Source organism: Phyllobates terribilis, unplaced genomic scaffold (assembly GCF_046119375.1).
Source record: "Phyllobates terribilis strain yellow unplaced genomic scaffold, ASM4611937v1 Scaffold_2__4_contigs__length_985480577, whole genome shotgun sequence".
Classification (NCBI taxonomy): Eukaryota; Metazoa; Chordata; class Amphibia; order Anura; family Dendrobatidae; genus Phyllobates; species Phyllobates terribilis.
Window position 1 is genome coordinate 691,221,593 of NW_027362762.1, and position 27,232 is coordinate 691,248,824.

A 27,232-nucleotide genomic window follows, 5' to 3' on the forward strand; every position below is an offset into this window, starting at 1 on the left:
CCAACACCGTGCAGGACGCTTGGCATTTGCCACAGCACTCCAGGATTGGCAAAGTCGCCACTGGTGCCCTGTGCTCTTCACAGATGAAAGCAGGTTCACACTGAGCACATGTGACAGACGTGACAGAGTCTGGAGACGCCGTGGAGAGCGATCTGCTGCCTGCAACATCCTTCAGCATGACCGGTTTGGCAGTGAGTCAGTAATGGTGTGGGGTGGCATTTCTTTGGAGGGCTGCACAGCCCTCCATGTGCCCGCCAGAGGTAGCCTGACTGCCATTAGGTACCGAGATGAGATCCTCAGACCCCTTGTGAGACCATATGCTGGTGCGGATGGCCCTGGGTTCCTCCTAATGCAGGACAATGCTATGGACTGGCCCACCCGTTACCCAGACCTGAATCCGATTGAGCACATCTGGGACATCATGTCTCGCTCCATCCACCAATGTCACGTTGCACCACAGACTGTCCAGGAGTTGGAGGATGCACGTGGAGGCCACACACAATACTGAGCCTCATTTTGACTTGTTTTAAATACATTACATCAAAGTTGGATCAGCCTGTAGTGTGTTTTTCCATTATAATTTTGGGGGTGACTCCAAATCCAGGCCTCCATTGGTTGATAAATTTAATTTCCATAGATGATTTTTGTGTGATTTTGTTGTTAGCACATTCAACTTTGTACAGAACAAAGTATTCAATGGGAAAATTTCATTCATTCAGATCTAGGTTTTGTTATTTGAGTGTTCCCTTTATTTTTTGGAGCAGTGTATATTGACAGTGAGCTGCTAATCATTTCAAGGGGCAGAGTTGGACCAGGATCAACCTAGGCAGCTAGATCGGCAGTGATAATCTCCTGCTGATAAAACACTCATTGTATTGAAACAACAGCATACAGATCACTGAAATCAGTGTCTCAGCCCCTAACTCATGGTATTCTCAGATCAAGTAGCAAAAACCTGATGACACATTCCCTTTAATGTTAATAAAATGTACTGTATTTTTCGGACTATAAGATGCACCTAGGTTTTAGAGTAGGAAAATAGAAAAAACATTTAAGCAAAAAATGTGGTCATGAACCCTGTTAAGGGGGAGGGGGTCTGCTGCTGACACTATTATAGGGGTAATGTCCCCCAATTCTGTTAATATCCCCCATCCTGGTAAATATGGCCCTCATCCCCATCCTGATATGCATGGTACCCCTCATCACAATCCTAGTATGCATGGCACCCTTCATCTCTGATCCTGGTATGTATGCCCCCCTCATCCCCATCCTGGTATGTAAGGCACCCTTCATCCCTTTTCCTGGTAAGTATGGCCCACCTCATCCCTCTTCCTGGTATGCATGGCACCCCTCATCCCTTTTCCTGGTATGTATGGCCACCCTCAAACCTCTTCCTGGTATGTATTGCACCCTTCATCCTGGTATGTATGACACCCTTCATCCCTCATCCAAATATGATGGCCCCCCTCATCCCCATCCTGGTATGTATGGCACCTTTCATCCCTCATCCTGGTATTTATGGGCCACCTCATCCCTCTTCCTGGTATGCTTGGCACCCCTTCATCCTGGTATGCTTGGCACCCCTCCATCCTGTTATGCTTGGCACCCCTCCATCCTGGTATCCTTGGCACCCCTCCATTCTGGTATGCTTGGCACCCTCTGATCCCGATCATGCTGCACACAAAAAAATAAACAATTATACTCACCTCCTCTCTCCTTCAGCGCTGCGTCCTGCTCTGCTGCCAACAGGGATCTCACTGTTTGAGCCACGCATGGCGTAATTGCCATACGCCCTCACACTGTGAGATGCTGTGCCGGAATAGTCACTGCTCCCCATGCCAGGACTGTGTGCGTGGGGAGTAGTGACCATTCATTTTCCTTAATAGCGCGCACACTGTACCCGTAGTGCGGCTCTTGCCGTCGCTCTGCGGTCTGTGTGCCTGCTATTAAAGACCATGAATAGTCACTACAATCCACTCCCATGGGTCCCATGGTCTTTAATAGCGGGCACACAGACAGCACGAGCCACGCTGCGGCTACACTGTGAGCGCTATTAAGGAGAGTGAATGGTCACTGCTCCTCACGCACACAGTCCTGGCATGGGGAGCAGTGACTATTCCGGCACAGCATCTCACAATGTGAGGGCGCATGGCAGTTACGCCATGCGCGACTCACACGGTGAGATCCCTGTCAGCAGCAGAGGCAGAGCAGGACGCAGCGCTGGAGGAGAGAGGAGGTGAGTATAATTATTTTTTTTTTGTGTGCAGCCTGATGGGGATCAGAGGGTGCCAAGCATACCATGATGGAGGGGTGCCAAGCATACCAGGAAAAGGGATGAGGGGGGCCATACATACCAGGATGGGGATGACGGGGGCTATACATACCAGGATGAGGGGTGCCATACATACCAGAATGAGGGATGAAGGGTGCCATGTATACCAGGATGAGGGGTGCCAAACATACCAGGATGAGGGATGAAGGGTGCCATACATACCAGGATGAGGGATGAGGGGTGCCATACATACCAGAATGAGGGATGAAGGGTGCCATACATACCAGGATGAGGGATGAGGGGTGCCATACATACCAAAATGAGGGATGATGGGTGCCATACACACCAGGAGCCGCGCTGCAAGCACAGTGTGGGAGCTATTAAGGAAAATCAATATTCACTGCTCCCCAGGCCCATGGGCGTGGGAAGCAGTGAATATTAATTTTCTTTAGTAGCAGGCACAGTGTAGGATGCAGCAGGCGGCTGCTGTCTCCTGTGCTCTGCTCCTCCGCCGCTGCCGCTCCCCCACAACCCCCACCACCCACAGCATATATATATATATATCGTACTATAAGATGCACCCCCAACTTTCCTCCAAAATTTTGGAGGAAAAAGTGAGGAAAAAGGTGCGTCTTATAGTCCGAAAAATACAGTAACTAAAATAAGAAGTTAAACATGCAGAAAAGGTACTACTTCACTCCCTGAAAAAAAGTAAACACTAGATTGTAAAATGATTAAACAGGTACGGGGAAACATTGTTCTCTGGAATACTAAAGAAATTACTTGTCTTCTATACTGGGCATAGCTTTGTCGGATAGCAGACTATGGAAGAACTCTTGTACGATGGACAGCTCAATATCACCTTCAAAAGAGATATACACCGATCAACTACGCGATTAAAGTCACCGACCAAAAATTATGTAGGTCTCCTTTGTGCCACTAAAACTGCTCCCATTGTGACAAAGAATACACAAGATCATTGATCATTGAGGGTTCTGTCTGGTATTTAGTACCAAAATGTTAGTAGAAGATGCTTTAAAGAGTAACTGTCATTTTTATTTCATAAATCAATAAAAAACATGAAAATGAGAAACTTTGCAATATATCTGATCAGAGAAATCTGCTTCTTTCTCAGCCAGGACTGATCGCTCATTTTAAAAATTCTCAATTCACAGGTAAAATCTGTAAACAGTGATTACAGATTTTCCCACTACTAGGATAGGAGATGACAGTTGCTACTGATGAGATTCGGAGGGGGGGCTCTGGCTCTAGATCCTCCGTACTCCTCTACATAGAATCTATGATCTAATAATCAGTCTTCACTGAATACAGATTTTATCCATGAATTTAGATTTTTGAGACTGAACTATCAGTCTTGGCGGAGAAAGAAACAGATTTCTCTAATAATATATATTACAAAGTTGCTTATTTTCACTTGGATTATTGATTTATGGAAAAAGTGTAAACAACAGTTACTCTTTGAAACCTGTAAGTTATGTGGTGGGGTCTCAGCAGATCAAACTTGTTTTTCTAGCACATCCTACAGATGCTTGATTGGATTAAGATTTGGCGAAGTTGGAGGCCAAGTCTACCCCATGAATGTTTCCAGCATTATCCTGGTGAAAAAGGCCACTGGTTAACAAAAATGTGATTCAACAAAGCAGGACATAATTTTTCAGGGTCCAGATCTAAAGCCTAGATGCCTTTTACATCTAGGTGTCAGAGCTGGACCCTGGTGGTGGAGGGGGTTCGTATGGATGCTCTGATCAGTCCACAGCTTCGACTACGCAGTTTCATAAGCTACTATGCACCTTCCTATCATAGCCAGTAATAATTTTATTGGCAATTTGCTTACTACAGTAGCACACAGGACCAAACGGGCTAGCCTTCACTCCCACGTGCATCAATGAGCCTTGGTCAGACATTACCCATGTCCTTCCTTGAGCTACTATTGGTAGGTATGGATCATTGCATTTTGGGAACAACCCATACATCAAATGATCGGCAAGTTCAGATGACTTTCATCTAATGTGTAAGTCTGGATATAGTTATCTCCATGTCCAAGATGCTTAGAGTGCATATAGAAATGGTTTACTCCTATTACAAATATCAAAATGGGCCCCATAATGATAACTTGATTTGCCTGTTATTTTATTTCATGTTTGTACCCTATCCTCGATTCTTCACCCTTTGGTTTTTAATGTAGTTGACCAATATAGGATCTCACCATGCAGAAGCACAGGGATGGGCCTCCTGCTTCAAGGCAAGGGCCCAATGACGCTGCTGCCCTTACTGTCTGTGCACCCCTGACTTTCAAATCATCAGTAGGAAACAATCAACATATTTAACATATCATCGGCAGAAAAAATGGGCAATATTTCCACATTTTCCATTTGTATCATGATTTGGGTTCGGTTAGAACCAACATGACTCAAGGGTTAATTGGGCCAGATTTGTCCTGAAGCCCCTGCTTTGTAGTATTAATAAGACATCTTATGTCTTTGTCCTTCACATCTTAATGTAGTGATGGCACAATGTAGGCTTCCTCTTGCCTTAGCAGGATCTTTCCTATCAGATGGTGGCTGGTTATCATTTCAGAAACATGTTTAGTTAAATAGATTCTTGTTTAACAGGAAATGATTAAAAATTAAAAGTAGCTCCAATGCCTTCAAGGACAGCAGATTAGCCGTGCTTTGATGTCTGGGAGAAAAATTGGTGCCGTTTCAGCAGCAAAATGCCTCTTTTGTGCTTTGTCACAGACAATATAAAATCTTGGCCGGCGTTTCCACCTTTTGTATCTACCGTCACTGGAAGGGCACTTATTTTTGGCACCAAAACATGAGCAAGCTTGAATATTCAGTCTGCATCTTCATGTTGCACAGAATGATCCTGTAGGATTATTTATGTAGGCAATGAAGGTTGTGGGGGAAGCTATAATAGCTGCGAACGGGAGGACCAACTTCATATTAATGCCTATGGATTTAAAATGGGACGTCATAAAAGCTTGTGTAAGTGTAATGTGTAGGTGTCCTAATACAATTGTCTATACATTGTACCTTCTATTTCTTTCCTCTGATAAGCTGGCCCTTTTCTGCAGCACTACTGGGGTCACAAGACTGTTATTATTCCGATAGGGTTAGTTTCACAAGGAGTCCAGATTTTAATATTTTTTTTTTGACTGGTGTGCCTCAATTGTGGCAATCTGGGAACACCTCTGTAATCATCTCTGATTATGTCAATGTACTCCCCAAAAAATATAATAAGTATCATAAAGAAATTTAGATGTGACGTACGTGACCCAAATTAAAATGGTTTCTGAGAAACTTAAGGAAAAATATGCATTATTGCTCAGTACACATTCAATTTTATGGCCAACTATGTATAATCTTACTACATAAAGAACTTAATGTTGAGGTGAGTCAAAGAAAAACATCAGTTGACGTTGGAGCGATGATTCTGTTGTTGTAGATGACGACGATGAAAGGGAACATTTTCCTATTGAATTTTTAAATAGCTTAACCCCATCAGGCATGCCAAGCCATTGCCTTAGACTTAAGGTGGGCAGCATTATTATGTTGTTGAGAAATTTGAATACAAGACGAGAACTCTACAATGGTACATGATTAGTTGTAACATCATTGAATAGAAATGTTCTTGAGGCAGAGATTTTAACAGGATCAGCTGAAGGTGATAAGGCATACAGAGAGATTTCCACGCCATCTGTCCTGGGCAATTCACTTTTTGAATTGGCGAACGTCTCTGTAATCTTCTAAATTTTATTTTTGTTTTCCGTAATGCCATTTACTAATTTATTAATTATGACAACTTTGTTGTTTATTGTGTAAAAAAAGCTGACATGGGTAATTTGAGTTAGTTTTTATTATGTAGAGCACACTTTCCTAGCTTCTGAAACTTATTTGTTTCGGAACTCGGGCTGCTAGTAGTCAATAGATCTAGAAAAGGTCCTTCTGTCCTGCATTCATCATACTGGAATCATTAGCATATGATTCTTTGGGCCACTGCTTGGGATTCCTGAACAAGTCCACCTTTTAAATGTTTATATACGTTATATATATATATATATACATATACACACACATACAGTACAGACCAAAAGTTTGGACACACCTTCTCATTTAAAGATTTTTCTGTATTTTCATGACTATGAAAATTGTACATTCACACTGAAGGCATCAAAACTATGAATTAACACATGTGGAATTATATACTTAACAAAAAAGTGTGAAACAACTGAAAATATGTCTTATATTCTAGCTTCTTCAAAGTAGCCACCTTTTGCTTTGATGACTGCTTTGCACACTCTTGGCATTCTCTTGATGAGCTTCAAGAGGTAGTCACCGGAAATGGTTTTCACGTCACAGGTGTGCCCTGTCAGGTTTCACACTTTTTTGTTAAGTATATAATTCCACATGTGTTAATTCATAGTTATGATGCCTTCAGTGTGAATGTACAATTTTCATATGTTTATTTATATATCCAGTCCAGACCAAAAGTTTGGATACACCTTCTCATTTAAAGATTTTTCTGTATTTTCATGACTATGAAAATTGAGATTTCCTCAAACACCTCTACAGGCTGTATACTGTCATCAATAGTCCACATGTAAGTACACTTTTCTTCAGTTCATGCTCATGGCTAACATCATTTGATACACATAGCTCTCCATTGATAACCTGATTAGGTGCTGTTGGTGTTTTTCACATACCACTGGGTAATTGTATCAATGCACTCATACTTCAAAGTATAGTTGATTTTCTTGAATATAGGGAGAAAAATTTCTCTTATGCACTTGCACTTTACATTTGGATTAGAGTGGATTGGATTTAATTATTTACAGCACCTTATGGCCATGGGGGGAATGCAATATAGGCACCATGTATTTGTAGGCATGTCTTTATGATGTATTGTTGCATGCAATTGTAGCTAGTATTGAGGCTTGTATTGATGAAATCTAAAGTCACCTGTTTTTTAAAGGAATTCTTTAAAAAAAAATGTTGAAATAAAAATAATTGATTTTAATGAACTTGTATTCAATCCTCCTTTAAGCCGGGTCCATGCAACCCGTGCTTTGTGTGGTAAATATCCTATTGGGAGGTGTAATTATTGACCCTTTTTGATATACACTATACACTGTGAGCTGTGAGGTGTTATATAGACAGGTGTGTGCCTTTCCAAATCAAGTCCTATCAGTTTAATTAAACACAGCTGGACCCCAATGAAGGAGTAGAACCATCTCAAGGAGGATCACAAGGAAATGGACAGCATGTGACTTAAATATGAGTGTCTGAGCAAAGGGTCTGAATACTTATGACCATGTGATATTTCAGTTTTTCTTTTTTAATAAATTTGCAAAAATTTCGACATTTCAGTTTTTTTCAGTCAAGATGGGGTGCAGAGTGTACTTTAATGAGAAAAAAAATTACTTTTTAGAGTTTATCAAATGGCTGCAATGAAACAAACAGTGAAAAATGTAAAGAGGTCTGAATACTTTCCATACCGACTGTATATATGTGTATATATATATATATATATATATATATATATATATATATATATATATATATATATATATATATAGAAAAAAATATAAAGAGGCAGCACTCCAAGAAATTTTTGAAAAAAAATGGACTTTAATGAGCCCAAAGGCGACGTTTCGGTTCACAGAACCTTTCTCAAGCCAATATATATATATATATATATATATATACCGTACTGCACAAGCCCGGGCTGAGTGGCGTGTGCGTGTATAAGTAGTGATTCCACTGGACCGTGCCGGAGAGTGAATGCCTGGAGGGGCGTAACTAAGTATCCACCCGATCCGACCAGGGTCGCACAACGGCATACGACGCCAGTGCACCAAGGAGGAGCCGAGCAGAGGGACCAGGTGCTACTCCAGGACAGACCCCGGACACGGCTGTTGACCCACACAGGGGAATACAGGAACAGGCAGGTTAGGCTGGCACACAGACTGCTGGGTATAGGCAGACATGGCTGGTATGCAGACTGGCGGATGCTGGTAAGCACGACTGGTATGCAGGCAGGGAGGTACTGGCAGGTACGACAGGTTGGAGCACCGAGTGGATAGGACCCAGTACAGACTGGGACTCAGGAACAGAACCGCAGATGCGGTGGACAAACACAGCAGAGTGAGGCCGCCCAGAGCGGCGAGCAAGAGCAGAACAAGACGAGACCGCCTGGAGCGGTGAGCGAGAGAAGAGCAGGACAAGGCCGCCTGGAGCGGTGAGCGAGAGGAGCAGAACGAGACTGCCGGAGCAGCAAGCAAAGGGTCAGAGCAGAGCGAGACTGCCGGAGCAGCGAGCAAAGGGTCAGGGCAGAGCGAGACTGCCGGAGCAGCGAGCAAAGGGTCAGAGCAGAGCGAGACTGCCGGAGCAGCGAGCAAAGGGTCAGAGCAGAGCGAGACTGCCGGAGCAGCGAGCAAAGGGTCAGAGCAGAGCAGAAACCGCAGGAGCGGTGAGCAAGGCAGAGCAGAGTGGAAACCGCAGGAGCGGTGAGCAAGGCAGAGCAGGCAAGAACCGCCGGAGCGGTGAGCAAGGCAGAGCAGAGGGGACAGGGCTCTGTTCGCACAGAACAGACTGGAAGGGAGAGGCAGAACCAGGTACACAAAAGATACTTGCAATGAAGTAGCGAGTGGACTCTAAACTCACAAACGGGAGTACAGGGACAACGAGTAGGAGTTAGGTACGGGATCAGATTCTGCAGGAAAAGGGAAGGTACGGACATAGAGAAAAACAGGTAACAGGCTAGGAGAGTATTCAGACAAGAACAGACACAGCAGCAAGATACAGGAGCGGTTCTAGGTAACCAGCCCCTAGAAGGTGGAACGAACAGGCTAGGAGCGTGTTCAGACAGGAACAGGCAAGATACAGGAACGGGTCTAGGTATGCGGCCCCTAGAAGGCGGAAAGAACAGGCTAGGAGCGTGTTCACACTGGCCTGGAAATACAGCCTCCAGGATAGGCAGAAGACAACAGGCTAGAAGATAGTTCAGACAGGACACAGTTCAGACAGGACACAGTTCAGACACGGGAACTGATACCGCAAGGCAGGAAACATAGACAGGACCTGGCACATCAGTGACTAGAAGCCAACTGACAGAACACAATGCTCAGGCAAGGATTCCAGGGAGGGGCTAGGTTAAATACCAGGTGACAGACAGCAATAGGCTGAGGATGCACAAGGGGTGTGTCTGCAGCAGCTACAAGAAACAGGAAGTGATCGGGCGCCGCCCTTAAGCAGCAGAAACAGAAGCAAGCAGATAGCATGGAGGGAAGCCAGGCTAGCAGACTGGACTGGAGATCAAGTGCGTGCTCTTGCACAGTGGGAGATGGACCACTATGCAAGGACGCCGCCAGGTATGTTACATATACACACACACACACACACGTCCTTTGGATGCAGTGACGCCAACATGACCACCTTGTGGCGTACCTAATGTTTACTGAGGTGGCTGTTGCCCCTGGCTCACTGACAGCATCAGGGCCCCCCTGGAGTGACCACCACTCACTATATTGGCATGCATAGAGCATTGATACACTTAAGTCCATTTGGCCATGGGCCCCCTATTCTACCACTGTCCATAGGCTGGAGGTGGCCTGAGGCCTTGAGCCTACAGAACAGCAGGTGCATGCACAGACCGTCAATCATCACTCTGCCTACACTTGGACTCTGACTGTGCTGGTAGATTGTCAGTATCATGGTTTAGGAGAATATATATATATATTTTTTAAATTTTCAAGGGCACTATTACTTTTTAAGATCTAGGGCACTATGGTTATATGGAGTTAAGAGGGCATTATTACTTTCTGTGTAGCAATGAGGGTGCATTTTTACTTTTATGGGTTACTTTGGACATTATTATGTAGGGGATACTCATGGAGCATTACTATTCTTTAGGGGTAATATTAATGCAGCAAGGTATTTGAATCTTCAAAGGGGGCCACAGGATGCATTATTAATTTTTAGGAGGCAAAATGGCAGCATTATTTCTTTCTAGAAGTGCACCTATGTGCAATTACGGTCTCATTCCATTCTAAGGTGCACATGGGACAAAAATAATAATCCCCCCTGCATTATTTTCTAGGTAGGCAATATTACTGTGTGGGGCACAAAGAAACACTATTATCATGCAACACAGCAGGTGCAGTTATAGGGAAATCATAAGTGCAAATCAATTTAGCCACATTTATTAACAATTAAAAGAGCCGATGTTGGCTCCAAAGTCTCTAGAAAAGAAGCGTTGACTGTGTCAATTTGTAAGAGAAACCAGATTATTGCTGTGTATCAGCTTTTAGGTGCAAGATATTGGTCTAGAGAATACCACCAAAGGGCGTTATATAATGGGAAACTGAGTCAAATTTGCACCAAGGATGCAGTGAATCTATCAATCAGATGAAGAAGAAAGACCAGCAACACTGTCCTTTTAAATACAGTGTGCTCAAGGAAGGGACTTGTGGTCCAGACTAAATAAGGTAGAAACCTCAGAACCACATAAAAGGAAATGAGTCTGTAGGTCTTGCTGCAGTGTTACACCTGTTACCAGGTATGGTCAAATGTTTCGACCGAGAACGGTCTTTGTCAAGGACATCTGTGTGTAGCAAGAGAAGGGAATCAGGAAATGTGGCAGGGTGTAAGCCGACGGCTCAGTCAAAACGTTGGACCATACCTCTTTTGACTCCTTGCCGGATCAAAATGAATAACACTGCAGCAAGACCTACAGACTCATTTTCTTTTTTGTGGTGCTGAAATTTCTACTTCAATGAATCAATCAATCAGCCTGTTATAGATTTGGCTCATCTTCAGACAACAGTAGTACATTTACCTCCATGTGTATACTTATCTGAGAAAGTACCAGGATCTCTCATCTACCCAGTACTGCTGAATGGAATGGACGAGTTCCATAGTGGACTAGTGCCATAGTGGACGAGTTCCATAGTGGACGAGTCCCATAGTGGACGAGTCCCATAGTGGATGAGTTCCATAGTGGCGGTTATACTCTAACATTAGGTGCATGCACAGTCTCTGCTGTAGACTTAGCTTGGATAGCTTTGCATGGTGCAGCCTTATTCTAGCATTGTACCTCCATACTGTTGTTACATATTGCAGCTGCCGCTCTGCTTTGTGCTATTGAGGGCTATGAAACCCCCTTTAAAATAGAGTACAATTGTGTCTTCAATATCTGTACATCCTATTACTTCTTAGAAGAAAAGACTCTTGAACATTCATCTATTTTGAGGTGATATATCTCTCCATAAAGTTGTGTAAGAGATATTAATGAAGCCATAAAGGTCTATTCACTGAATACCGTACAGGTGCCTCTCCAGAATGCCCTACAGATAATATAATACTAATAATAAGGCTTTATGTGTTGTGGACGTGTAAAGGCCATTTACACTCAATGTGGAAAATTCATATACACAGTTCTCATATGGCACAAAGCTAATTATTTTACCAATGTTACTTATTCTTCAGAAGATGAAGGAGTTGTTTATCAGGCGTCGCAGATGTGCCCAATGTCGAAAAACTGACGTGAAATATATCATGCAAATTATGTGTCACTTTGTATCAATCAATGTATCACTTGTGTATCCAATCTATTCTGTATCTAGACTTGTGTTATACATAATGGCAGAAACTGTGTGCCTGGATTAGACATCTGTGGACACTAGAAGATTACTGGACACAAGTCATTTAATAATGCCATTTATTCTTGCATCCAGTCACTCACTATGACAGTCCAGGACGTCTTCTAGCCGCTATATTAACAGTAAGCTATCTGTTGTAAGACTTATTGTAGGCTGCAGCTGATAAACTTTTATTACGGAAAACAGCAGGAATACTTTCTGTGACATGACCATTTAGATGAGCATTCATAAAAGCGTTCATTCCCAATTATAAACCCGTGTAAACATGCCGGCGATCACCCGATGAAAGAGCAAAATGCTCGATTTTGATGTGAATGTATTGTTTATGTTGGCACAAAAATCATCGTTATCGGCAGCACATCACCCAGTGTAAGACTTGTATAAAGTCCATCGGCTCTCAATAATGGGCCAAAACCAGAATGTCTGCATGCAACTAAAAGGCTTGTTCCCCTTCAGACAATGTTCTGCCTCGGCTGCAAGTAAAATATTACAAACCATGCTGTGCTCACCTTCCCCAGGTCCATCGTTAAGTCTCTGCTACTGCGCTCGGTGTCTTGTATTGGCTGCGGCGCAGACGTCACACCGACAGACAGCGAGTGAGCTCAGCGACTCTGAAGGGGGGGTTCCGTCTACACGCAAGGAGCGGCTGAGCTCACTGATTGGCTGACGTCAGCGCCACAGCCAATGGCAGACACCGGGAGCAGCGCCGGAGACTCACCGGTGGATCCAGGAGAGGTGAGTAGAGTCCTTTATTATGTTTTAAACTGCAGCTTGGGCAGTCAATGTCTGAATGGGAACAACCCCTTTAAGTTTGTTTGGTATATGTGTCTAACATATCCATAGGTCCCATTTATCAAAAAGACTGTGCCTTTAGCCTCTGTCAGGCTGAATATATTGGTATACCTTTTTTTATGTTGTATGGAAAAGAACAGTCAACTACAAAATGTAAGGTTTATGATGTGGCATCCGTATCCTATGGGTGATGTATACCCCTCCATACAGTATCTTATACTGGAGGTATACATCAGGGAATCTACCCTTAAAGCTGCACTACCCTTATCATCTTTAATCACACAATCTTATAAGAAAGGAAGAGCTGCTGATATCTTATTAATCCACTGGAATTATTTTACAAAAGCTCATACTTACTTTCAGCACAAATTTTGGGAAAATGGCTCATTCTGAATTGTTCCAACCACTACGAATTAAATCCAGATTATCAGTATGTGATGTTTTTCCCTCCTTGGCATAAGCTCATTTTTAATTCTAAAAAACACAAAAAAGTCTCTTCATTCCTAAGAAATACACCCATAAACCGGTGTACCGTGCCAATTTTTCACACATTTCCAATGCACTGCCAGAGGCACGATAATAGGGTATGTTACATGTCATAGGCAGTATTTTGGTCAACATTTTTTAGAACTATTCCTAAGGGAAAACCAAGAGTGGGTAAAAAAGCTGAAGTGCAAATCTTCATATTATTTTTCCCTTTATTAGTTCCACTCCTGGTTTTGGCTTATAAACACTGATACAAAATAGTGCCATTTGATATTGTCTTTGCGTGAGCTTGCACTTAACAGAATAAGGTCATGTTCACATGTTGTAGAAAATTTTGGGTGTCGATTTGGTCGTAATTCCGCACTGACCCCCATTGACACAATCTACATGTATTACTTGCATATCTCATTGTGGATTTGGTTGCGGCTTTCATTAACAAAGCATTTAATAGGGTGAAATCCGCACAAACATGAGCTGCAGATTTTAAACTTGCTCCACGCTTTCATTTTCGTACACGTTTTTTTCTATAACGTGTGAATGAGATTTTTAAAACCCTATTTATTTGTACAGGCGCTAGGTAGCAAATAAAGCGCAATAGGGTCTTATCCGGTATGTCAATAGGATTTTATAAAGGTTATGCTAACCTGGTATGGCTGTGTACACTCAACAGTTTTCTAAGCGTAGATACTCAGCTGCTGCAGATCCACAGATCACCAGACCAGATAGGAGTATTATGGAGAATAACGTGGATTTCCACGCTGCTGATGAAATGATGAAGGGTCCAGGATACACCGGTTTTATGATCAACGCGTTTCGAAGTTGAAACACTTCTTCTTCAGGTTTTATCTTGAAGCAGTGTTTCAACTTCGAAATGCGTCGATAAAACCGCATTTAATACAGTTCTGTTTTTCCTGGACCCTTCATCATTTCATCAGCCGTGCGGAAATCCATAATACTAAAACCCCATTTACTTGTACAGCACTGTAAATCGCTGCAGACTTGTGGTGCGGATTCGCGAAGTGTGCACTTAGCCTAACAAGACGGTTTCCTTTTGTAGCTAATACAGAATACATGGCACAAATGATTAGCGTCCCATATATAATCTGTGAAGATTATGGTGCCATGTGATGGTATAGACAATAAGGAGGGCTCACTACTTGCCTGCTTGGTATTAATCAATGAGTGGAGGAATTCTTTATGCAGTGTCAGAAAGTGCTGGGTACCAGGCCGGTGCTTGCTCCTTCTGCAGCCCATCTCTCACCCCCGCCTCCCGTCACTGCCTCATTCTTTATAATCCAGCATCTGCCAGACACAGAAAACACTACCCCCTTCTACCACTGCATATGGATGGGACATCTGTGAAGTGGTAATGCACACATATATTGATGGGGTTAATTAACCCTCTCACAAGGTCGCCTGGAGGATTACTGTTATGATATCATATGTTGCTGAAAATATTTTTCCTGTGTGAAGTGGAAATACATTGTTACCAAACAGCGGAAGATCTCACAAATCAATGGGTGACCTTGTCACCAAGTGGAATTTAGGAAACAAAATACTGATTGGAGATATGTACAATAAGGCCACTTTTCTATAAGTCACTTTTGACATGTTATTGAGCTGTCGTGATGCGATGAAGCGCATACATTTTGCTTGGACATTTTGAGTTATCATACATATGGAAACACAACCTGGCGGTTACAGATGGCTAATCCCAGTTATATTCCTAAACCCTACTCATTTTCCAGCTGATGAGAAACTTTGTTGTAATTCTGGCATTTTCATAATAAACCAGGAGGATCTTGATAGTGCGTTATATACTTTCATGGAAAAATTTGAGATCTGCGTATGACCCTCAAATGTCACTAGCCGACAGTCATCCTCTGTCTGCCATGTGAAATGTCAATGCGCTGCCTGATTTTTTGCTGCCTGAGTTTGAGATCTGTGAGACTCGGAGAAGGTCCCATTCTGATCTGCTTTTGAGAACCAGAATAGGACATACTCAGTGGGTTTGTGTCTGATTTTTCACACGGATGTGTGAATGTAGCCTTAGGTTATGTGCCGTGATCAGGAATTGCTTGAAGAATTTCTACAGCATTTCTGCAAGGTTCTGTACCTCTTAGCAGCAGAGTTTCTGATATATTTTCATGCGTTTTTTTGTGCGATTTTGCCTGCGGATTTGCCATGCATTGTATTGGAAAAATGTAGGCCAAAACACACAAAGAATGGACATGCTGCTTTTTTTTCTGCACATGAAATTCAGTCAGGAAAAATCATGTGCACAGATCTTGCAAAATATAAGAAAGGAAATCATGGGATAAGGTTTGCAATGCGTTTTTGGCCCATTTCTGTGCGGAAAAAACGCATTAAAAAATGCACCAAAAACGCACTGTGTGCACATAGCCTTACCCAATCTCCTTGAGAGGCGTTACTGAACAGACATCTCTGCCTGATATCTCAAAACTCACCCAGAAACTAATGTCTTAGATGTAAGTGGCTGCCACAATTACTGATGCAGGGGCCTGAAAGATGCCTTTTATTAATATTTATTGAGGGCATCAAGGTGGCTCACAGTGTTTACACTGTAGCCTTGCAGCGCTGGGGTCCTGGGCTCTAATCCCACCAAGGACTGTTCTAATCCCACCAAGGACAACATCTGCAAGGAGCTTGTATGTCCTCCCCGTGTTTGCCTGGGTTTCCTCAAGGTTTTCCGGTTTCCTTCCACACTCCAAACACATACTGATAGGGAATTTAGACTGAGTCCAAATGGGGACAGTGGTGATAATGTCTGAAAAGTGCTGAGAAACTTAATGGTGCTATATAAGAAAGTAATATAAATTGAATAAGATTAAAACGGTCATGAATCATGGTTAACGAGAAGCTCTTTAGTATCCTTTTAGATAAGGATACCTTGTTTGAGAAGATTTAGCTTCCATGGATCCAATGAGATTGATTTCTGTAGCAAACTGATAGGGCATACAGGTGTCTTCCCTTATAGAGTTGGGGATAGGAGGTAAATGCTCTCTAAATTTCCCTTCATGCTACCAAGTCCTTTCTTCTTGTCTCCTCTTCATTTTTGTTCTTTTCACTCTATTCTCGATCCCATTCTTTTCATTTTGTTGTTGTCCGGTAACTTCCTATGCTTGGATTCATGGAACAAGGGCAGGGTCTAGGTGGTACTCAAATAAGTAAGTGATTTTTGGGTCATGGAATTGTTGGTTTCATCCTATCATACCTTATAAGTTAAAGCCTCATCTTCTAATTGACAAAGTCACATTTCAGGGCCATGGATTTATTTTCTTTCTGCTGTTATATTATTACCATTATGTTGATCTGATATATTTTTTCTTTTATGTATGCACTCATTGATGCTATCTAACTTGCTATTGTTTATTATGCCTTGAAGTCTTATGTCCTAATTTCATTTGCTTTTCTACTTTTCATTGTATAATGGTTCAATAAACACTTTGAAATCTAAAATGTCACCAGCCTTTCTCTGAAGTCCCTGACGCTTATAATAGTGCTGACCCTCCAGTGACTCTTACGTATTCCCCTTATCCACAGATGTCACAGCTGATGTTACAAGCAGCAGGTTGGTGCTTCAGATGAAGGAGTCGGAGCAGCTGCTGACCAGTGGCCGGAAGCTCCTTTGTCTGGTCCAAATGATGGAACTGGACAATGAGGCTCCAGCTGTCTATTGATGGACATCTGCCCTCTGACTAGATAAAGTTAGTTCATAGTTTCTGCCTTCTGACCATTCAGCAATATTTCTAATAATCTAAAGTAGCACAAGTCCAACCAGACTGCGTCCCAAAACACAAGGACTGCAAAGAAGTCAACTGCAGACCTATTGGCCTGAATATTTCCTAGTTTCCATAGTCTTGGCTCTTTCCAAATTGCCAATTTCATTTGACACAAAAATCTGAACAGGTAAATTCCACCAATTGCCGTGTCTATAATCCAACGCGTTTTAATCACTAAGTAATAATCCTTGTGCTGTAAATGCTGATGCTGTAAATGTGAAATTATTTTAACCCTACCTGTGTATGATCATAAAGCTGTGGCTCCATACAAGAGGAATATTCTGCATTGTAGACAAATATTTAGAGCATAAGGGTAATCGAACTTGAAGGCCAAACTATACGATTCATTTCTTAACGATCCACTGCACTGTAATAAAGTATAAATGGTGCTGCAAGAATGTGGAATAATCAGCTTGCATCTTTCTGCTTTGTGAATCTAATACAAAGAAACATAAAGATTGAAAAGAAAATGTCACCATGAATATTGGCCCAGACAGGGTGGCTATTCTTTCCATACACAAACAAATCTAAAGTTACTTAAAATTTAAGGGTGTTGTCAGCTTTGGGCAATTGATTTTTGCTAGAAAGGTCCCCTGACTAAATAATGGTCATCGTTTCTTTGATCCCCAACTGCAATATGTAGGAGGTTTTGGCAGCAATTCTTTGAGAAATGACACATTGCACTCAAATCGAATAGATGAGGATTCTGAACTCAAATGACCTAGAATTTCCAAATAATGTTGAAAATAGGATGTTATAAAAATGTAATTTCTGCTAGTGTTAGGGATGATTTTAAGGTTTTCCTTCCGCAATTCTAAAAGAGTTGTTATGAACCACATGGTCTTCTGCGTGCACATTATGAGCAATTTTCATATCCGCAATGTCCTCTGAACCCGCTGTTCTCGGTGGGATCGGCCAACCATCTCATGTATATAGGGGCCTCCTGACTGCGCCCACAGATTGTGGTGCAGGACAGAAGGATAGATTGATTGTCCTTTAGTTTGGCAGGGAGATAACCCACTGCCAGATAATTCTGGCAGCCGCTCTCTCATAGAAAGCACAGAAGCGCTTGGCCAGAGAGTATTTGTTGTAAACCTGTGATATTTTCAAGAATTCTAAAATAGATTCTGCTAAGGAATCAGGAAACTCCTAAGGAAGAGTTAGTTGACATGGTACAGATGGTGGGTCAGAACATGCAACCACTAATGGTGGGACAGAAGGTGGATAAGATTTTGAGGTCGGAGGCATGCTCTAACTGTAAAGAACCCTTTCCTATTTAGCTGCCGGAATCGCCTTTTTTCGACCTGTGATGAGTGCCTCCTGGTCCTTAGTATGGTCTTTGGAAGGAATAAGTCGTGTGCCAGTCATTTCTATTGACCACACATGTATTTATACATATAAATGAGATCTCATCGGAAACGTGGAAATGTTTATTTTTACTACTGCAGTGATGTTCATCCCTCTACCTTCATCACCATAATGATTGAATGCCATAGTGGAGGTACATGCCACCATATTGAAAGAATTGTTTGACAGAAGGGTATCAATATGTGATGCTGTAGGAAAAACTGAGAGTGACAGAAGGGAAACAGCAGGGGGTATTTGGAAAGAACTGAAAAGGATATGGGAACTAATAGAAAGAAGACTAAATAGGCTCAGAGCAAGGATACGGTGAGATAAAGAAGGCGACAGGACAGATGTAGAGGTGGAGCTGAATGTGCATAGGAACACATGCTGGAGGGGGAACAGTATGCATAAGGATAATAGCTCTTCACTTTCACAAGTCTGTTTTGTTTTTTTGGCCAGGAACCAGGTTGCCTTGTGACCACTTTCTTAAGAATCTCAGTAGTGAGCTTCCCTTAAAAATCTTATCTTTAGCACATACAGGGACTCCAAAATCGGGAGGTGGTGAGACCAGCACCCAACCGCATTACAGCAAGATCATTTCAACAAAACTTTAGATAAATATTTTTAGTTAGGAATCGCTCTCCCGAGACAAGGGCCATGGTGCTCAGGAGAGGCACTGACAGACAGGGCTCCTTTCATATGGAAAAGCATTGCCACCTGTTCAGGTTAATGGCATATAGTAATCAGTACCATCATCTTTTACTGTAGCTTATTTTCTTAAAGGGGCTCTCCACCTCTGGGGAATTTTTTTTTAACTTACAAGCATGTATTTGAGCCTAAAAATCATTTTTGCAATTCAGTTTCATTACAACTTTTGCACTGTTTTGCAGTTACAGGCTCCTTGTTTCCCTACACATTCAACTTTGATGTGGTCAGTCATCATATAAATCAGTTGAGAGGAGCTCAAAAGAAGATAAATAAGAGTTAGAAACTCTCCCATTGGTCTGTTAAACTGAGATCACTGATGGATTATCAGTTAACCCATTCTGCAACCACAAATAGACAGTGCAACACACAGGCTATGGAAGGCAAACAATGCAAAATTGTTAATGAAAACCAATTTCAAAAAAGATTTTTTAGCCATAGACACATGCATTTAAGTAAGAGAGCAGTGGTATTTTTGCTCCAAGATTAGTGTTGAGCGAACATGCTTGGATAACGTTTTATCCGAGTATCTTCGGCGTGCTCGGCTAATATGTTTGTCTGCCCACGGCTGCATGTTTTCCGGCGATAGACAGACCAACACATGCAGGGATTGCCTGTTTGTTAGTCAATCCCCGCATGTGTTGCATCTGTTTACCGCCGGAAAACATGCAGCCGCACGGAGGCAAACATATTCGCAGACCACGACCAAGATACTTGGACAAGACTGAGCATGCTCAGATAACATGTTATCCGAACACGTTCGCTCAACATGATATATATGTTCAACCATGATAAATTCAATTTTTATATGGACAGAGTCACACAATTCGGTTTTAGAAAGATGTGTAATAATTTCATTATACTTTTCCTCCCAGGATCCACTCCTGGTAAATGCTTCATTTTCCTGTGGTGGCGTTGCAGGGGAATATGACACTTGCTGCCATGTTCCCCCATAGACTGATGCTGACTGCTGGTACCAGTAGAGGGTCACTCTGTGATCAGTTTATTTTTTGGGGAAGGAATTGTCAATTTTTCTAAAGTGATGGTATATAGTTATAACATACCATCGCTTTCTGACCTCAGGGGAGGGGGGTTCAAACTCAGGAACTCCCACAGATACATAAAATTAAGTGCTGAGGACAGTGGCTTAACTATAGTCCGATAGGCCCCGATGCAGAATTTGGACCTGGCGCCCACCCTCCCCCTACATGTTGGTCAGGTGTATGGGCCCTTGTAGCATTCTAACTGCTTGCTATACGGACATACAAGATGCCTTCCTTCCCCCATTATGTAATGTCCCCTACTATATATGTCCCCAATCCTAGTATATATGTCCCTCACCCTGGCATATATATATATATATATATATATATATATATATATATATATATATACAGTACAGACCAAAAGTTTGGACACACCTTCTCATTTAAAGATTTTTCTGTATTTTCATGACTAAGAAAATTGTACATTCACACTGAAGGCATCAAAACTATGAATTAACACATGTGGAATTATATAATTAACAAAAAAGAGTGAAACAACTGAAAATATGTCTTGTATTCTAGGTTCTTCAAAGTGGCCACCTTTTGCTTTGATGACTGCTTTGCACACTCTTGGCATTCTCTTGATGAGCTTCAAGAGGTAGTCACCGGAAATGGTCTTCCAACAATCTTGAAGGAGTTCCCAGAGATGCTTAGCACTTGTTGGCCCTTTTGCCTTCACTCTGCGGTCCAGCTCACCCCAAACCATCTTCATTGGGTTCAGGTCTGGTGACTGTGGAGGCCAGGTCATCTGGCGTAGCACCCCATCACTCTCGTTCTTAGTCAAATAGCCCTTACACAGCCTGGAGGTGTGTTAGGGGTCATTGTCCTGTTGAAAAATAAATGATGGTCCAACTAAACGCAAACAGGATGGAATAGCATGCCGCTGCAAGATGCTGTGGTAGCCATGCTGGTTCAGTATGCCTTCAATTTTGAATAAATCCCCAACAGTGTCACCAGCAAAGCACCCCCACACCATCACACCTCCTCCTCCATGCTTCACAGTGGGAACCAGGCATGTAGAGTCCATCCGTTCACCTCTTCTGCGTCGCACAAAGACACGGTGGTTGGAACCAAAGATCTGAAATTTGGACTCATCAGACCAAAGCACAGATTTCCACTGGTCTAATGTCAATTCCTTGTGTTCTTTAGCCCAAACAAGTCTCTTCTGCTTGTTGCCTGTCCATAGCAGTGGTTTCCTAGCAGCTATTTTACCATGAAGGCCTGCTGCACAAAGTCTCCTCTTAACAGTTGTTTAAGAGATGTGTCTGCTGCTAAAACTCTGTGTGGCATTGACCTGGTCTCTAATCTGAGCTGCTGTTAACCTGCGATTTCTGAGGCTGGTGACTTGGATAAACTTATCCTCAGAAGCAGAGGTGACTCTTGGTCTTCCTTTCCTGGGGCGGTCCTCATGTGAGCCAGTTTCTTTGTAGTGCTTGATGGGTTTAGCAACTGCACTTGGGGACACTTTCAAAGTTTTCCCAATATTCGCACTGACTGACCTTAATTTCTTAAAGTAATGATGGCCACTCGCTTTTCTTTACTTAGCTGCTTTTTTCTTGCCATAATACAAATTCTAACAGTCTATTCAGTAGGACTATCAGCTGTGTATCCACCTGACTTCTGCACAACACAACTGATGGTCCCAACCCCATTTATAAAGCAAGAAACCCCACTTATTAAACCTGACAGGGCACACCTGTGAAGTGAAAACCATTTCCGGTGACTACCTCTTGAAGCTCATCAAGAGAATGCCAAGAGTGTGCAAAGCAGTCATCAAAGCAAAAGGTGGCTACTTTGAAGAACCTAGAATACAAGACATATTTTCAGTTGTTTCACACTTTTTTGTTAAGTATATAATTCCACATGTGTTAATTCATAGTTTTGATGCCTTCAGTGTGAATGTACAATTTTCATAGTCATGAAAATACAGAAAAATCTTTAAATGAGAAGGTGTGTCCAAACTTTTGGTCTGTACTGTATATGATCTCCATCCTGGTATACATGTCCTTATCCTGGGCACCATCCTGGTATATAAGTCCCCTTATCCTGGGCCCCATCCTTGTATATATATATCCCCCATCCTGGTATATATATTCCTCATTGTGGTATATATATCCCCCATCCTGGCATATATGTCCCTTATCCTGGTATATATGTCCCACATCCTGGTATGTATGTACCCAATTCTGCCAATGTTCTTTACTGCAAAGAAAAAAAATAAGTGATTCTACTCACCTTCCCGCCGCTCACCCACCACCCTTTTCTGAAGCTGGCAGCTGACATCAGCGTGAAATCTACGGGAGCGCATTACGTCACGGCCATGCGCCCCCAGTCACGTGCATGCCAATGTCAGATGCTGGCCTTTGATTGGCCAGCAGCGTGTATTACAGCGCACAGACCCAGCAGGTCTCTGAGTCGCAATACACTGCAGCTGAATGTGCATCCAAGGACGCTGGTGTCACTGGACCCCTCACCAGGACTGGTCTGATCGCAGTTCGGACCTCTGAGACTGTGATCGTTACGCCCCTGGCTGAGGACAATTCGAAGTTTTCCCAACACAGCAGCGCTCCCAGCTATCAAGCAGAGCAGAGAAATGCAGATGGACCCATTCACTTCAATGGAGTTGTGCTGCTACTCTTAACTCTATGGACCCTTTATTTTAACCCTTTATTTATTTATTGCAGGGTCCCAAAGCTTGGACTATCACCAATCATAAAGTGGAGGCCTATCATAGCAGTATTCCATCCCATTATAAGAAGACTCAGCACAAACATCTCCATATTAATTACTTTATTGGTTAATCTGTATGTTCTCTCTAAACAGGATCTGTGCACATTTGGTGCCAATTTATATACATACTGTATAAATAATAAAGATTAGCTGAGATTAAAATATGGATAATCCAGTATTGGAATGAAACAAACACTAATGTCTATCCTGCTTCTACGTAATCTGCCTTTGGAGTTAACATATCATTACCCTACAGTTCCATACGGCACCCCAGTATTTGCTCGTCGATAAACAAAGATGACACCAATGTCCAAAAAATGACTCTAATTCGCTTAATCTGCAGATTTAAATCCTTTTCATTCTCCTTAGCCAATGCCAGTAAACTGAATATTTTATGATAATCCATCTAAAATACAGTATTTGCCTGGCTGCAGTCCTGCTAGCCATATAGTAGATTATCATTCCCTTATGTTAAATGGGTTAAAAGGTAAAAATTGTTTACAAAAGGCTCGGGATGCCACTGGTGTGGCAGGAAGTACAGATTGGCAGAGGACCAGGAAAGAAAGAAGGCAATGGGTATCAGTGAGGTTAGTATTGCGCTTAACATTTTTTTAACCTATACTGAACTTTTTGAGAAAAAAAAAAAACCTACATGCCAGATTATCCCTCTGATTACCATGGAAATGAATCATAGATGTGAGCAAAAAAGTCTTGGAATCCAGTCAATGTACATTAGTCCGCCACCTGATATTCCAGAAATGTTGATAAAATGGCACTTCCCAGCAAAGGCTGATCTATAGGTATTACTGGACTTTAAAGGCAATACCTGAAGCTCATCTGAATCTGCGATGTACAACCCAAGTCCTCATAGGCATGACCATATCGTGGATATGTATCACAAGTATCCTGAATATGATGCAGATGAGAGAGGAGCACATTTATATTCAGTTTTGGATTAGTTTGCCATTGGCATTCATGGATGAAAACTGATTCTATAGGCCTGAAATTTGTTTTTGGCGCATTTATGAGAAAAATAATTGAACTGATTTTGCCATTGCATGCCACAGATCAGCTTATAAAACAAGTGATAAGGGAAAATTTGGTTTGCTCATCTCCAGTCTTAATCCATTTCAATCGGGTCATGCATGCCCCCTCATAAATATACATAGAGGTGGCAACATGGTCCACTAGATGTGATACATATCAATGAGATATCCCCTGGCAGCACTGTTTAATGTGCTTCTAGGGCAAAAATTGGTCCATGACATCTCATCACACAGGACTATCTGGGCCGCAATATGGGTCCTTGCTTAATTTCATGGAGAAATACACACAGTCACGTGCACGAGGTCTACATCAAGCAGGTAAGCAAAGGCGAAAGCAACATCTAAAAACAGAAGAAAAACTCTCAAAGCTTCATTCTCAATATACACACATTATAACCAACATCTTACCAATATTCCTCAGAGCCGTGAGCCTGAGAGGGTCAATCATTTACATAATATAACAAAGAGACCCCCAAAAATCCCATAAAACGATCCCTAAAATATTGTTACATCACAATATAATGAGCGCAGCATCACCAAGACAGTGGACGGAGCATCACCCTTACTTCTTATAGGGGTGTGAACAAGGGCAGGATCCCCACAACACTAATTAGGTTTTCCAATATAATTACAAATCAGCCCCATACATAAATTATTTCATATATATAGTCACACCTTTGTAACTCCACGCGAATACCCCGATGCTCCCCGCCGGCCTTGTTTACCTTGGTTGTTGATGTCACGTCCTATATACCCCAAGAGACATCTGCAGCCAATCACTCATCTAAGCATATGGCATCTGACTGGCTGCAGCGGTCACAGGTGAGGGATGGGGAGTATATTGGGCTGTGACATCTGCAGCCAGTGTAACAGAAGACAAGTGGGGAGCGTCAGGAATGCAGTGCTGGAACGGCCTGGAGTAAAAGCCTGATTTCCCATTATATTGGACGACCCCTATAACACATGAAAGAATAAGGAGAGGGTCATGTTCTCCTTCTCTCCTGCAATGGAAGCAGAGATTTAGGGTGTAATAACCCCTTCTTCTCCATGATGGCCATGGTTGGGTGAAGTTGGGGTTCACCTCTAGTCTATCCTTACAGCTAACCTTCGCCTTAAAGTGATCCCAGATTAACCGATTAAATGCCAGAGGTGATGAGCAGCACATACAGAGTCCCTGGAGAATGGACCATGGCTGTGATCTCCAGCAGAGCAGGACAGGACAGGGGAGAGGAGTTTGCAGTGAAGAACACACAAAGCACAGAGTGACAGAGGGAGGCACACAGGGACAATGAGGCAGGAGCCATGCTGGAGATCTCCGGCTGCACACCAGAGGATGGATGCAGGACACAGGGAGACCTGGCCGCCGCCTCCTCCCTGCACCTGGCGCCGCAGTGCTGACCTGTCATCTCCGGTCCTGCTGTGCAGATGTCGGTGACTGCGCAGTTCTTCACCTTCCCGGGTAGATGCTGGGATGCTGCAGGAATGTGGAGGCTGCTCCGCTGTAGATGCGCCGCTCTGCACTGTGGGGGCTAGCTGCACACGGGCGGCATGGAGTACAGGCTGCTGCAGATGATGCCTCCTGCACTAGGGTGATGCTTCTCTGCCAGGCTGGAGGCTGGCACTGGACGAGCGGCTGGGCGGTCAGCGCTGTGTGACAGGCTGTCAGGGAGCTGTCTCTCTCTCCGTGCACCGCATTAGGGCAGAAACCTACGTGCGCGTCCCCGGGAGCAGAGCTGAGCGCGCCCCCGCCTACTCAGAAGCCGCGTCCCCGCCTCACTACATCTGTGAGCGCGCAGCGTGTGGAGGGGATGTGAATGGTGACAGCAGAACAATACATGGAGGAACCTACACAACACAAGGCCATATGGTGAATGGAGCCCGTCCTCACCCTGGAAGGAGGGCACGTTACCATCAGGTGGTCTTCAGCTGAAGCTCAGTTCTCCAGCACTATGCTCCCAGACTGGATGGGCTCCGCACAAATCCCATATTTACGATGGCCACGTTCACCACGGGTTTAGTTTCAGGCTCTATAAGGCCACGTGCACACAACGTCTTTTATAAACGGTCAAAAACATCCATTTTTCAAGTAAAGGCCTCTTCAGGAATCACTCCTGTTTTCCTTCCATTTCTAAACCCGAAGCGTCTTTTTTTAGCACTTCTTGGTCGTTTCCTGAGCACTTTTTCAACATTTATGACCGCCATCATTTTTTTTTCCGAAAGTTTTGTGTGTCTTTTGTACAGATGTTTTCCAATTTTTTTTATTCCTTTAAACAATAAAGAAACTGCTAACAGTTTTTGAAGAAAAAACGCTCAAAAAGATGTGTGGGCGTCTTCTAAGCCTTTCCATTGACTTGTAAAGTATAGAGCATCTTCAGAGCAGGAAACACCAGAAGAATGCTCAGGTCACTTCTTGTAACCACCTGGTGGCTTTGGAAACCTGAGGCGATTGAAAGATGCTCTCTGCAACGCTAAGTATGTGAACATGAAATATATGAAATTTGAACAGCATTACTGATCTAGAAAATAGAAATAAATGAGAAATCTTAGCGCATAAATTGGCCAATTCATGTGTACCTGGTAGCCACAGTAAGGCGTCTCTCATTATACCAGGACCCAGCCTCTCTAAGAGACCAAAGTCTGCTTGTGTATGGGAAAGCAAGATCCTACTGCAATTAAAACCGCCTGTGTCCTAGAGGCGGAGTGCGCAGTCAAAGCTTATACATAAAAACACACAAGCAGACTTTTGTCTCGTAGAGAGGAGTTCACATTGATAGGGTCCTGGTATAACAAGAAACGCCTTATCGTGGCTGCAAGGTACACATGAATTGGCCAATTTATGCGCTAAGATTTCTCATTTATTTCTGTTTTCTACAGCAGTAATGCTATTCATATTTCATATATTTCATGTTGGCATACTTAGTGTTGCAGTGTGCTACTTTGTTGGTTAGTTGTATATGGAGGTAGCTGCTTCTAGTAAGCACCTGTACACACCTATTTCTTGTTTTGGATGTGCCGGTCATTTTTTTCTGTTTGAAAGATGCTCAACAACCTGAACCTACAAGCTTTTTCTGAGCACTTTTTCATGCGGGTTTCAGAGCGGTTCCTTCTGAAAGACATTGTGTGAGCATACACTAAGGCCACGTTCACACTATCAGTATTTGGTCAGTATTTTACCTCAGTATTTGTAAGCCAAAACCAGGAGTGGGTGATAAATACAGAAGTGGTGACGTGTTTCTATTATACTTTTCCTCTGATTGTTCCACTCCTGGTTTTGTCTAACTGAGGTAAAATACTGACCAAATACTGAACATGTGACCTAAGCA

At 42.8% G+C, this 27,232-nt stretch overlaps 1 protein-coding gene across 18 annotated transcripts in view; it reads right to left on the reverse strand.

Annotated features, from left to right (window-relative positions):
• NFASC (neurofascin) overlaps positions 1–25,659 on the reverse strand; it is a 165,695-nt gene extending 140,036 nt beyond the window's left edge. For 9 of the 18 annotated variants that reach the window (XM_073666996.1, XM_073667024.1, XM_073667018.1 and 6 more), the window contains exon 1: positions 25,309–25,659. The gene's annotated coding sequence lies outside the window, so the exon portion shown is untranslated. The remainder of the gene's footprint in view (positions 1–25,308) is intronic. The other 9 variants (XM_073667029.1, XM_073667027.1, XM_073667028.1 and 6 more) reach the window with 2 other exon arrangements.
• Between the last annotated feature and the right edge of the window lie 1,573 nt (positions 25,660–27,232).